This window comes from Vanessa atalanta, chromosome 23 (assembly GCF_905147765.1).
Source record: "Vanessa atalanta chromosome 23, ilVanAtal1.2, whole genome shotgun sequence".
Classification (NCBI taxonomy): domain Eukaryota; kingdom Metazoa; phylum Arthropoda; class Insecta; order Lepidoptera; family Nymphalidae; genus Vanessa; species Vanessa atalanta.
In genome coordinates this window covers 1,817,463-1,833,499 of record NC_061893.1, presented here as the reverse complement: position 1 = coordinate 1,833,499, position 16,037 = coordinate 1,817,463, and positions in this window count along the sequence as shown.

The following is a 16,037-nucleotide window of genomic DNA, read 5'->3' as shown; positions in this document are numbered from 1 at the left end:
ATACTAACACACATCGATTATAATTGAACTAGCCAATCAGATGTTAGAGATACGAATGCCGTTTGTATATTTAAAATTTGATATAGAACAATGTCACGGCCTGTAAATGTCCCACAATTGGGCAAGCTTACAGAAAAGATTTTTGAAGATTGAAGAAAAAAAATATTAGAAATTCCATTTTAGTAAGACCTCTTTTGTACACAGTTATATCTTTTAGTGAAAACAATACACATTCGTCATTTTGCTTTTTATATCCAAATTTATGGCGTAATTAAATTCACGTGATTTACAAATATCGCATACGAATTTTATGAGAATTATGGAATCAACAATAGGTTATTTTTGTTTGTTTTACTATGATGATATATTTAGATTTATTAGATTTATTTTACTACTTCTAGTAGTAGTACTGCTAGTAGTAAAATAAATGGTCTACTTAAAATTTTTATATTGTAAGGAGTTTTCATGCATAGCCATTAACCAACCGACAAAAATAACTCAGTAGTAACGTGACATTCGGCTTGGCATCGGTGGTATGATACGGACGATGGTGATAATGAGTGTTATATTAGTCGTGATTAAGATCACGTACGCCATTTTGATTTGACTTGATGTTATTTTATTATTGAATTTTGCAGTATTTTATTGTGATATTCTTTGTGTGCTACCTTGCTTCTGGTTGCTAAAAATATTATTATTTTTTTTTACATCTTCAACAACCATCAATATTTTAGCTAATATACAGAAAACCCTAAAGAATTACACACCTAAACCTTCCTCACGAATCACTCTATTAAAAACTAAATGAAAACTTTTCGTAGTTTTTTAGTTTAACGCGTTAAGCCCTTTACATTTACCGACAAGGGTGACATATTTTGCATAGAGGTACATTTTCGGGGGTTTATTCAAAGACAGTGTAACGTGTGAAAGTGACACGTAGCTTAAAAGCGGAAGAGTCCCTTTTGAACGGGACGTTAAACTCGTCTAAAAGCGAAACAGTCTAAGTGCAACGCTAGGCAACACACGTCTCAGAATTTCTTTCACCGCATGCATGTTTCTTAAAAAAGAAATACAACTACGAACTGTAATAAAATAACTTAAACTGATGTCTTATGTAATTACTTGTATTAATCTATACTAATATTAAAAATCGGTAGAATTTGTTTGTATGTATGTCTATCGAATTCTTAAAACACTTGTATACAGTAACAGCCTGTAAATTTCGCACTGCTGGGCTAAGGCCTCATTTTCGTTGAAATTTGACACTTGCAGTTTGCCTCAAGATGTTTTCTTTTACCGCGGAGCACGAGATGAACACAAATTAAACACATGAAAATACAGCGGTGCTTGCCTGAATTTGAACCTACAATCACCGGTTACGAATCACGCGTTCTAACCACTGGTCCATCTCGGCTCTTACATACACTTATATAAAACCTCAATAATCCCAGTTAATATTATACGCATCATAAAATCATTTGTTTGAGCTTTGAAGTTTGAGCGGAATACATCGCGGTTTTCCAAGACCAATTCGCCTGCATCGTCAGACACACACATATAGAACTCACAACCAACGTGCATGGAGATATTCTGTTTTAAATATAACTTTTGTCAAGCGATGTTGTTCGCTGTAGGGATTTGGAGCTGCTAACTGAAACACAGGTTTGCTAGTTCGGCTACAGATACTTCATTAACTTAATACAAATATAAGATATCCATTTTGGCTTAAATTATTTTGTAATTTTTTTGTGGACTTTAAATTTTTATTCCTATTATTATTAAAAGCTGTCCAGCTCGTGATGAACCATAAACACAAATTAAGCACATATAACTCAGTAGTGCTTGAACTCACAATGTCTGTATAAGTTTGAGGTGTGGTAACCAACCATTTAAACGAGTTCATATAAATTCAAATTAAAGCTGACAAAAATACTAAATATGACTAAAAATTTACTTGGTAGTAGGGCTTAGTGCAAACCCGTCTGGGTAGGTGCCGACCACTCATCAGATATTTTAACACCAAACAGTAACAATATTGCTGTGTTCCGGTTTGAAGGATTGGTGAGCCAACTACAAGGCACAAGGGACATAACATTTCCCAAGGTTGGTGGCGCATTGGTGTGATGTAAGAAATGGCTATTATTTCTGTCAACATCAATGTCTATGGGCGTTGGCGCCCACTTACCATCAGGTGGCCATAATGTATGTCGAAGACAGCGACTTGCAAATTCTAATATTATGTATATCGACTAGCGTGTCAATTCTTATGAAAATATTTATTTTCTAACCAAACTTAAACAGTACAATAATCGCTCACTTCGTATTACGTTAAATGTTTCCACTCAGAACTTTTATTCACCCGCTTAAGAATTTAATTTGGCCACTTAACATTTTAATCGCTGAGATTCGTTTAATTATTGCCCTCTTTATCAGCGCATTTTACTTTAATACAATGATTTATTATTATAGCCAGTTAAATAAATTCACACACATAATTTAACACTGTTGGGTGTATTGAAGTATCCGCCATTTTTTTATATCCGACCGATTAATAATTTTCAATAATACATTAAGATGATTATTAATACATCTGTCATATAATTTAGTAATTAGCAATATGTATGTGGGAATGTTAGGTGTGTGATTGGGAGGTACAAGGTGAGAGCGAGAGTATAATAGTGTAATTATGACAGAGACAGCATGACAGAGAATTATGTAGGTGTGAGCGAGAGGGAGAAAAAGGAGACACGATAGCGGCACGACGTATTGAAGTGTAACGTACTCTTTTGTAAATTCGAAGCAAACAATATAAATTGTGGATATTTTGTGGTTTCTTTCAACAACAACATCCATCTGACAGTCAACTCTAGCATCGCGCGCTCATTGGTTAAATCAAATAACGCGCGCTTCCCTCGTATCCCGTTACACACTTCCGTCCCTTTTTCACGAAATCGCTGCCACAGATTAAAGAAAAGCGAGAGGAATGATGTTCCATATCAAAAATCAGTTGGAATTATCTACACTATTTTTATACGGAGGTAAAATTGTTTGTTTATATTGTTGGAATAAAAAAAAAACTTTCCTCACAATCAATAATTTATTTATCCTAGAGTATTTCACAATCAATACTGATACAAAAGTAATTCTGTGTTCGACCCTTCCATTCTGACAAAGTAAGAATGCCAATTTATTAGCTTACCCTAGTATTAAACGTTTACACGCCCCTCCTTCCCCTGTAGCAACATCCGGTTTTGATCTATTTTAAAATACAAATTATTTTAGTCAAAACCGGATGTTGATAATAATCAACGTAAAATGTAACAATTATTTAAATCGAATTATTTGTACTGAACATTTAATAAATTAAAACAATAAAATATGATCACATTAAAATAAATAGGCTAACAATATGTAGGAGGTAATTTCCAAAACTTATGATACAATTCAGTTTTTTTTTCACTGTTAGATAGCTACTATAGAGTAGGTATATCATATCTCAATTATAAGTCACACCCATGCGAAGCGAAGGGTCGCTAGTAAAATATAATTTAATTTTCGTATAAAACTCAAAGCTTTATCTTTTTTTTTATTTATTACAAAACGTGCACTAACGCCAGCCTTATCTATTGTCATAAATTTTAACACGACTATCCCCTCGTTTTTTCTCGTCTAACAACGCTATAACAGATTTGATCCCGCCTATTTTGTTTCACTCGTTTTTTAGTCATATTTTTATATGATAAATAAGCCGTAACGTTATTTATTTATAAAATACTTTCACCTAAGTATTTAATAGAAATGTTAAATTTTAAACCCGTAAACTGTAGATTACTTGTTGGTAGGGCTTTGTGCAAGTCAATCTGGGTACCAGGCTTATCATATATTCTGTCGCCTAGCAGCAATGCTTATTGTTGTGTTCCGGCTTAAAAGGTGAGTGTGCTAGTGTACAGACTCAAAGTACCACCACCACCTACGCATCGGTGGTCATATATTCTATCGCTAGGTATTCTAAGGTCATTAGCGATCACAATTATATAATATTTGGTTTATTAAATTATAAACAATAATTAATTAAAAAAAATAAGGTGTCGGAAGGTCTCACTTGATTTAATCAACATTTCAAGCTATTAGGTACGTTTCGTTACATATTGGCAGTGGCGTAGCTATCGTAGGGCCAGGTGGTGCAGTGCACCAGGGCACCGGAGCTCAGGGGGCCCTCTAACCTAAGCTTTGAATAGAGATGACATATCGATTTAGCCTACTAATGATAAGTTCATCTCAATGTATCCTGTATCCTATTTTTATTCCTATCTATAATTTTGTAGTGCAATATAAGTTAAAGAGGGGGTGAGGGCCCGTTTCTTTTTCTATGCACCAGGGCCCTTGTCCACCTAGCTACGCCACTGCATATTGTTTTTAAATTACTATGAAGATGAAATAGACGGAAAGTTATTATAAAGTCAACATTTACATTTGATTTTGTAACGCTTTACCATTTTTCAGGCCTTTAGATTTTTTATTTATTTATTTATTTTCAAAAAACTTATTTCTAACATACTCTATAGTAAACCAATGCGTTAGCTAAGTTGACTACCAAAACATTATTGTAATAATTCCTCAGTCAAATTTAACAATATAAATCAATTTATAAAATCCCATAAATTATGAATAATAATATCAATAATTAGAAGTAAAAATAACAAAATAATCAAAAATTAAAATACACAAAATAACATTCAATAAACAATAAAAAAATAAAATATTTTATGTTATTTAAAAAAAAAAAAAAATAATTAATTTCAATGTCAGATTAAGTCATGTCAAAGAATATTTAATAATGTCATACCTGATTTAATTTTACATACAAAAATAAATAACTACGACGAACACAATAGATGTAAAGAAAAAAGCGTGGAGTTAATGCTTGTTGACTTCCAGGCAGGAGACATAACATACATATATAATTGTAATTAACTAACATGACTGTATTTTTAGATATTGAAAAAAAGTAACTACTGAGTTTCTTGCCGGTTCTTCTCAGTAGAATCTTCATTCCGAACCGGTGGTGGCTTTACTTTAAATTGTTTGTTAAATGACGATTCAAAAGTGCTTGTAAAAGCCTACTTGTAGGTACACAAGTAGGTATCACAATAATATTATGAAATGATAATAGTCCAAAAACAAAAGAAAAATATTAACCACAAAAATCGTACCGAACAGCATTATAATCAAAATGAAGGAAAAACATACACGAGCTTCACGTGTATTCGCTATAAAATACCTAGTATAAATGACACTTCGAAAACAATAAGCTACACGTTAGAACACCCAGCATTGTTGCAGCAAGCTGTCCCTCTCATCGGCTATCTGTCTCGCTCGCACAACGGATATTGTGGCGCTCGCATCCATGGCCTTAGCTCAGAACAATAGCGGCACAGCTACGAGTGGAAACTGAAATTCGGGGACTATCTTATTGGTGTGCGATATTTTAATTATTATATCATTCAATTTTAATTAAGATAATTTATTATTTTGTAATTTGTAATTAACAGCCCGTAAATGTCCCACTGCTGGGATAAAGGCCTCCTCTCCCTTTGAGGAGAAGGTTTGGAGAATATTCCACCACGCTGCTCCAATGCGGGTTGGCGGAATACACATGTGGCAGAATTTCGTTGAAATTAGACACATGCAGGTTTCCTCACGATGTTTTCCTTCACCGCCGAGCACGAGATGAATTATAAACACAAATTAAGCACATGAAATTTCAGTGGTGCCTGCATGGGTTCGAACCCGAAATCATCGGTTAAGATGCACGCGTTCTAACCACTGGGCCATCTCGGCTCTTTATTATTTATTATTTGTTTATAAAAATACGTATGGATTAATTTTAATAGATTTTTAAATTAGTGTCTCAATGCATTGACATAGATATATTTAAAGAACATTTTTTCTGACGTTTTTTGACTTCAATTATTATTTTTATTACTACTACTACTAAGCATAGCTACCAACTAAAAACAAGGCGTTACATAAAAAATGACAATTAAAATCAGTATATTTATAAAGTTCAGTTTGTTTCTTATATTTCATTAAATATAACAAAGAATGGGTATGACTAATTAAATTTTTAATATAAAAAATATAGTCCTGACACCTCAACGTAAACGGAGCATTATCGACGTTGTTTAAAAGCTTTTAAAGTTAAAAATAAGTTTATAAACTTTGAGTGGAGTGCAGAATAGTTCCCTCGGAGATAAAAAGTTTGCGAGCGACTCTGTAGGAAGTAACATGCCTCTTTATGTATATACTTTGGCTTGATAAAGTTAATTCAGATAAGTAATCCATTAATTTGGATTTTTAAAAGAACTTGTATAGTTTTAAATACTAAGTCAATTTTAACAATCTATTTTTGACAAAGTAATCTCACGATTAATTGAGAAAAAATTACAATACACATATTTTTTATATGAAAAATCTGTTAACGTTACTAGGGAAACGGAGATCGACTCGTGTTCCGTGATGTTAAACGGAATGACGCTTACATATGCCGTAATGTTCGCACCGTCGCCGCTGATACGCGTATACTCTCTAATGCGTTCGTATATATCACTAGCGAACCCACCCCGGCTTTGCACGGGTGCAATATTGACACTAAATACACCACATAATGGCTTTTTATACAACGTTCACAGCTTTTTTGTCATTAGACAATACAAACCGCTATTTCCCTGTATTTTAAATCTGTGTTATCTTCGAAAATATCCATTTAAATTACAAACTGTAAAGGGCCATATTAATGTATATTAAATGCACAGTGTATTTAAGGTATTTAATTGGATAAGTATAAATGCTGTATTGCTTAAAATCGCTTCGTATATAAGGAATTAATCTCGTAAAAAGTAAAGGATAAGAAATGGTTATTGTGGTCTACCCCTAAGAGATAGACATAAACCATAGTAGACTTATTTGTAGCCCTTTTTAATGTGTACAATACTGTAGTACATTATTTAGATCTATGTATCTCGTGGGGTTCAGCCAGCGTTTGCAATGTAAGCGCAAAAAATGTGTTTATTTACGACATCACATTAGAAACTACCAAAATGATAAGTGTCTCTCTATTATATTATGCATGTATTATACATATAAACCTTCGCCTTGAATCACTCTATCAATTAAAATTTAACGCATTAAAATCCGTTGCGTTCGTAGTTAAGATCTAAGCATGCATAGAGACAGACAGACAGCGGGAAGAGACTCTGTTATACTTATATAGTGATTATAATTATAGAAAAAATATGTTTATTTTATTAACGAAATTCTTTTCCTTTTTATATAATACTAATAAATAACCATACAATTCCTGTGATACTGTGACGGCCATATTTTTCCTGTATGTGTAACATTGACCCTAACGACCTTTACAGTGTACGGTTGAGCGTGCAAGTACTAACTAGACTTCGCCTTGAAATTTGAGGCAGCTTAGGCTACGAACCTAGACTCTGGATGTGGTTAGTGGAGAGCGCTTCTGTTCGTAGTAATGATTCTCATAACCTTCATTGTTATACAAAGGTGTATACACTGTTTTTTACAATAGTATCAAATACAGGTTCATTCATGGATTCTGGGATGAACTTGACTTAAAGACTTAAATTGACTTGAAAGTACATTACGATTTTAATAAGTAAAATAAAAGTGTGAAATGTCCCAATGCCCGCCATGGCCTTTTTTGTTCTTGAAGAATTAAAAGAGAAAGAAAGAGCTTATCCACCTCGCTGCTCCGTTTTGGTTGAGAAAGGACTTGCAAATGGACCACCTGATGGTAAGTGGTCACCAGCGCCCATAGACATTGGCATCATAAGAAATCTTGATCAATACTTAGTACTGCTACTTTATATTTGATGATTTGAATTGGAGTGGTACCTACCCAAGCGGGCTTGCACTAAGCCCTAGCACCAAGTAAAAGAAGTTTATAGTGTCGAAATTAAACAAAAACTTTCCTCACAATCAATAGTTCATTTATCCTGAAGTGTTTCAAATTCCTGAATTGTTTTTAAAATTTGATGCGTCATTGTTCTATTCAAGAATGTACAATATTTATTTACCTTTATTTATAAAAGCTAGTTGAACTAAAAACTTTAAAACAGAAAACATTTACTAAATTTCGAACAGGAATATTCTAAACAGTTATAAAAGTACCTCGTCCACATAATTATCTACTTTAAATGAGAATCGGGTAACCAAAATTTTGAGCGAGAAGATATTAATCGGAATTTAATTCATCACGTTTATTTTCAAATAAAAAAAAATATATTGTATACCGGCTTGTAAGCCTCAATTTCTGACTTTCACTTCATTTGATAAAAGGTCCGATGCTTCATTTTCTAACTCAGGGTAGTATATGTAAGGCACATTTTTATATAACACAAGCAGTTTTCCTTACCACCAAGCATGACATTAATTTTAAATTAAGCACATAAAAAATCATCGATACTTTAATTGGGTTTGCTCCCGCAATATTCAGTTAATTTTTACCTGGTCCTTATCCTTAGACAATAAAAATGCAAGCTATATAGTTTCAGTGAGCCGAGATGGTCCAGTGGTTAGAACGCGTGCATCTTTACCGATGATTTCGGGTTCAAACCCAGGTAAGTAACCACAAACCACTGAATTTTCATGTGCTTAATTTGTGTTTATAATTCATCTCGTGCTCGGCGGTGAAGGAAGACATCGTGAGGGAACCTGCATGTGTCTAATTTCAACGAAATTCTGCCACATGTATATTCCACCAACCCGCATTGGAGCAGCGTGGTGGAATATGCTCCAAACCTTCTCCTCAAAGGGAGAGGAGGCCTTAGCCCAGCAGTGGGAAATATACAGGCTGCTGATGATATAGTTACTAAGAAAAATTAAGCTTATTGCACAATACTGCTAGAGTGTGAATATGATTTTGATTAATAATGAAAAATAAACACAGAGTTTACACAATTATTATATATTAGGTATAATAAAAATTATTTCAACTTCATTTTAATTCGAACATGTACTTAACATAAATCTCCAATATACATCTTGTTATACCTGCTAGTTTCTGTCCAGGTACATCAGAGGCTTCGCCTTCAAACGAGGTGATAGGTGCCAGATGTCAACGTCTCTTCATCATTTCATCATTAAAGGATGAGTTAAGACGAAAAAGCGTAATTCATTCACTATAATATTTAAAATATTAAGTCAGGATTGATCTGTGCTGGCTTTAATGTTGTTTTAAAAATATGATTTATTTAAAAAGCTTCATATTAAAGTGTTTCTACGCACATATACATATTAGAATAATACAAACGTAATTTTAATGTGTCCTGTAAATTATTTCAGAATGCATGGTTTCCGTAGAAAAACAGTCGAGAGTCGAGTATCTTCAAACCACTCGTATGGCATTGTACGAGTTTTAAACCGCTGTATGTTAACACTAGTTTGTGAAGAAATATAAGAGGCTTTATTTCAAAGCGACTATGTCATGAAATGAAAATTAACTATGTTCACAAATTCACGTTACGAAAAACAATTCTTTGGTACAGTAAAGACTAAATCTAAATGCAATTACGTTTGAAGAAATTACTATAAAAACATCTAGTTTAGAGTAGTTTTTATTAAAATGTAATTATGTTCACGAATGCAATTTAATACTTTTATATTATAGTTTGCAAATATAGAGTAGTTTTTATTAAAATGTAATTATGTTCACGAATGCTATTTCAATACTTTTATATAAAACAAAATGGTTGAACATGCTTTGCTGTGTTCTTCTCGGTAGAATCTGCATTCCGAACGGAGGTAGCTTCACTTAATATAGTTTGTTAAATGACGATTCGATAGTGCTTATAAAAGACTACTTGAATAAAGTATATTTTGTTTTCATTTATGAAAAACAAATATAATTAGCTTTTGATTTCATCTTGAATATAAATTGTATATGAAAGTGCACTTTAGTTTTCTTTTGACTTTACTTATATCAATGTATTCCTCAAGCTTACTCAAACTCTGGGCTGAGATCTCTTCGGAGAAAACTTTTACAAACATAAATATTAAATATTGCTGTTTGGCGGTAGAATATATGAGTGGGCGTTACCTTCTCAGACGAGCTTGCACAAAGCCACAAAGTAAAACTCAACTGAAACTATAAACTGATAATGTCACGTTTGTAGCTTCAAAATGTAATATGTACCTAATTAAACTGGTATTACAATAAAAGTTCTAGGAAGTCAAAATAAAAGTTTATACATCGACGTCGTTTGCCCCTACTGCATGTCCTAACGGCTTAGACAAATTATAGGCAGAATTATTTTCTGATAAGAGCGTCTGCTAGTCTTAATGAACTCGTCGAAGTTTGTGAAGATTTTGATTTTTTCTGCAAAAAACAATAATGTTAAGCGACACATGACAGAAATGTTTGCAAAGACATAGTAATTTTTAACTTTTTAACTTGTGGTCTCAATGGCTCAAATTGTCAGGCCTAATTATTGGCCTAATAGTTATGAAGTATTTGTTATTTTTATTTATCAACGGCTGTATGTTCTCCAATTAAATAAATAAATAAATATTTGCATCTACACCTAACATGTGTGCAAAAATTTCGGCTCGTTTTGTTGGGTGCAACTTTATTAAAATTCAACTGCAAGATACAGCATGCAAATATACAAGAAAATACTTTAAAATACGTTAAGATATATTTGACACAAATAATACAAAATGAAACCAAACAATGCATAACAAAATATAAGTTAGTTAAACTTCGAATAAGAATACGTTTAATTTAATCCTTTCTTGAATATATATTTCTTTTATTTCTAGTTTACGCCTCAAAAATTTTCAAAATACGACCTATAAATAGGGGTAAAAAGGGCTCCTTTTGCATAGGTTTTAACAAAACTAATATAATTAATTAATTATCGAACATGCTCAATTTTTCTAAATCTAAACATATATATATTTTAAAAAGTCTGACTTATTTGAAATAGTTTAATTATCATAATATCTAAATATGTAGGTATATATTTTTATAAACTTGACTAGCGTGCACTAACGTACGCGTTTACGTTTATTTGGCACATGGAACAAATTTCAAGTTAACAAAGATGAACGACTTGTAAATAAATTATACAACATCGGTACTGTACGTCTGTAATACAAGTTCTGGGTACGTGAGCTGAAATAGAAAATTTTTAAAAATTTTCCGTCCCGCAATATAAGCTGGCGTGCTATTTCACTAATATTATAGAATAAGTTTGAACTATTGATCGATTGATGAGAACTTTTACATCTTTATAGATGAGAAATTTTCTCCAGATGAGTAGTTAAAATGTTCCCATAAATTAATAAAGATGGTTGATAAACAAGTCTCTTAAATTTTATTTTTTAAGTAATTGTTAAATGCTGTTAGTTATAAAAAAAAATGTTATAATTTATTAATTAACTTGCACAGGGGTGATCTAACAGAGGTGTTCTAATTATTAATTTACATTAAATTTATTAACAATAAGGCCTTAATTATATACAAATATATTTTAAAATAATAACTGTACAAATCATGACCGCGAGGAATGGTGGCAAGAATGCTAGCAACATTTACCCATTGAATCGAAATTCCACTTTTCAAAAAATGAACCAACCCTCCTGTCACCAGTAGAGGCTATAAGGCGAGGCGTTATACTTATAACAAAGGTTTTTGCACGACTACTCCAAGGTGTTACAACTGCAAATTTGACAGAGATATTATATAATAAGTTAGGTAAGTTAATATTTGAATCATTTCAGCTTTTTTCGTGGCAGCTTCAGCTCTTAAGCAGTAACAAGTTTGACGTTTGTCAATAGATTAGTTTTGTGAAAAAACTTGACTTCATAAAATCAATAAACTATGGGTCTACTTTACGACGAGATTTATTTCGTAAAATGCAAGCGAAGGAAAACAATTCAGTTACAAAACTATCCGAAACCGATGTAAACTCTTCTAGAATTTTAGTCTTTGAATCGGTCAGGTTAGTTTACTGAAGTTTTTAACATTGTTAAAAGATACATGGTTAACCAAAAAACTGGTAGTTAATTTTTGGACTGCGTAGTGACTTTATACATCATTGTTATTCATTTAATATCTTCGTTAGAACCTAATCGAACATTTTAGTCCATATTCTGCAATATTGTTCTCTTTTTATTTAGATTTATTTTATTCGAAAGAATACTAGCAATAATAACATTTTTAAACAATTTAAAACACTAATATTTGCCTTTTAATTTTGGATAAAGTTTATAGCATTATCTGAAACAAACCCAATTAGTCCCAATTATGCTTCTTATTAAACGAATGGCAATGCGACACAAGAAAAAACAATATTTTTCAATGCAATCTTACTAAGGTAAAAAATTTATATCGGTGGTCACTTGCCTCTGTGGACTTTTATAAGCCGGGCAATTTGCCAAACGATACCGATATTAAAGGGGTTTATTGGTATTTTCCACAACTGATGCTTCAAAGCGATTACGTAATAGTCGTTTTATTGTTTAACAATAATTATGTTTTGATTTAAAGGTTTGTAAAGCACAATTTAGGCCGAAGATAATTTTATTATCATCAATACGTAAAAGATTCTCAGGTTGGATGTTGGTGAAGGCATAATAGATTACTATTGTACATCTCCAAATAGGTCTCACGATTTTTCTGGTCAGATTACCTTTGCCCCTGAGGAAAGTTCCGTCAAGTCACAAGTGGAGCAAACCATGCGAGGGGCGGATGAGTTATATCGGCACGATACTGCAGCTTCTTCAATCCAATTCGAAGACGGCCATCGCAGTGATTTAGGTGGGTAAGGATCTTACATAATCCGGCAAACCTAAGTACCTCAGGTTGACACTGCGTGAAAAAAAAACCGTCTTAGGATAAAACAATTGATGTGGATGTCGGAAAGTTATTTCAATCGACGTGCTGCAAAGCCATTATCAACGAGTTACAATCTGAGAAGTAAAACCTTCGCCATAATAAATACGTAATCCAATATGCCAAGTTTTATGATGATTGGCCTCTAGCCCACACTGATGGACATACATATATTTTTACATATAAGACTAGCTATATGTTACGGCTTCGCACGGTTAAAATAATTGTCTATAGCAGCCTATTCCAAAGAGTGCAAAAGTCAAATAAACAACATTTGACATCGAATTGAAGTGATTTCATTGGTCGAGAGCTTGAATAATTTATGGTATTCAATATTTAAGGTTTATGGTTACGAAGTGGATATAAGTAGTTAAGTTAAATAATATTGTATTATGAATAAATATACATTAATCAAGAACTGGTAGTAGTTTATGTAGATGAGATATTATCAAATTGTATGGTATGCGAAATTGTAACGTTTGTCTATATTTATTCTTTCTTTGAAGTTTATATGAAAATATTGTTTTGGGGAATGCAAAATGACCTACGGAAGACTCATCATAATCGGATGAATGGTTGAGGACAACGACATTTATTTAAAAGTATTTTTAATTGACAAAAACAAAACATTAAATAACTAACTTTTTTTTTTATATCAGTCGTATGCGGACGGACTAGTGGACCACCTGGTAAGTGGCCAGCACTGCGCATAGATATTAACCTTAAGACATTTTGATCATTCCTAATATCGCAATTGCGCCACAAACCATGGGAACTAAGATGTTATGTCCCTTGTGCCTGTAGTTACACGGGCTTACTCACCCTTCAAACCGCAACACAACAATTCTGAGTATCTATAGTACTATCATAACATGTACGTTGAATTGGATCTGATAACTGAGTCAGAAGATCAGAGCATCAGTGCGTAACCAGTAATAAGTAATAATACAATTTATAACATAACACCAACTAGAGTCTCGATTGTAGACGAATGCACAAAATCAAATGTAAAATTGTCACCTAGAGGAGTACTGACGTTGAAGGCCCGCCCTTAGATATAACGTGTAAAAGATAGTAACTTCGTGAATATGTTACAAATTGATGTGACGTGACGCGAAGGTACACGCGCCTAATATCGGAGTTACGTGTACAGAATAATACTTAAGAAAAAAAAAAAAAAAAAAAAAAAAAAAAAAAAAAAACAAAAATCTCTTGAAAAAAGGGACCTCTGATACCGAATAAATATAACGTACGATTCAATATTTTTGCAAACGCTACGAGATTCAGTGATATTGTATGTATACAATGACATGACTGTATTAGAGAATTAAAATAAAACTAGTGTGTCTCCCGCGAAACTTCGCGTTTATTCAAAATATTTTTTAGGAATTTCGAAATCTATGACAGGTTTAGTTTTGATTTCATTTCATTGTTTACTGCATATCACTCATCTACATTTGGCGTCAAAATGATGAAACCTTTTTTAATTTTAAATTTTTTTACGTTTTGCATTTTTTTTCTTATACAGCCGTCGTACCGCTCTCTAACCGGCCAGTGACTTTTTTCAGCTCTCAAAAATTAATTCTTCGTTCAATTGTAACAATTTAGTAAATAGCAATCAATAACACATCTATGGCTGGAGCTCTTCAAAGTGAGACCATAACTGATTTTTCGTGTGCACCTATCTTATAATCACTGGGACAAAAATCGGCTTACGATATTAATAAAATATATAAGATGTTAAGTTGATAATCCCGATACTAGTAGTATTAACCTAAAATATCTACAAAACCATGAAATGGTCATGTAGTCTAGGCTTATAAAATAATATTATTATACTAAAACTTTCTCCTAAAAGGTGACGCAATGGTGATGTAAGGAATGATTTACAGAGCTAATGTCTATGGTCGGTTTTGACCACTTAACACCAAACGGTCCCTTGTCCCTTTCTACTTATTACATAATATATATATATATTTATATAACTAAAAGAAATTGTCAACCAACACATATATACGTGTTGGTTGACAATTTCTTTTAGTTTGAGTTAACTTCTTATTGATGATAGGTAATTTAAATTATAAGCCATTAGACATATAGATAATTTTAATTTGCAGCGTGGTGGAATATGGTCCAAACCTTCTCCTCAAAGGGAGAGGAGGCCTTTAGCCCAGCTGTGCGAAAATTGCTGCAAAAAAAAAAACAGGCTGCTAAAAAAAAAAATACTTATTACTTCTAATTATATACTTTTAGATCTTCCTTGGTCAAGCTTTACTGGTTCGTATATTTTTAAAAGCTGAATGTCTTCTCGTCCATTTTAATCGGCTTTTACGAAACCCACACATCGAAGTTGGGAGCTCTATTCTATTCAATTGAAAAAGCAAAGCATTTAACTCTTTATAATTCTTCTTTTTTTTAATTAATGTATTAGGTCCTTACGTATGAAATTAGCGTTTTGTCGTACTGACTTTTATCTGAAAGATCTCCTCTTTGTTTAAGAATTCTAAATTCAAATTTATAAAGTCATTCAGCTGGTACATTTGAGTTTTGAAATCAGTCATACATTTGTTTTTTCCTCATATTTTTTTTCTTTGGCGTTGCTTATTACCGCATAACGGCAAACATGAAATATCGGTATATTTACGAGTACGAGTACTATCGTGGCACCAGTGCTGCAGAAACAGCTCGAAGGATTAATGATGTGTACGGCACTGATGTCGCAAAAGAAAGCACGGTACGTTTTTGGTTTCAACGTTTTCGGTCTGGAAATTTCGACCTTCAGAACCAACCCCGTGGACGGCCGGAGACCAAAGTGGAAAATGAAAGAATTAAAGGCTATTGTGGAAGCGGATCCATCACAAAGCACTTTAGAGGTAGTTGCGGGCTTCGGGGTAAGCGATAAAACTGTATTAATCCACTTTTAAAGCAAATCGGGAAGGTAAAAAAAAACTTGAGGCACCCCTCATGAATTGAGTGAATACAACTTGCAAACACGCATCGACTGCTGTGTTACTCTACTCCTCCGACACATTAATGAAGGGATTTTAAATTGAATCCTTACTTGTGATGAAAAATGGATACTGTACGATAATCGGAAGCGCTCGTCGCAATGTGA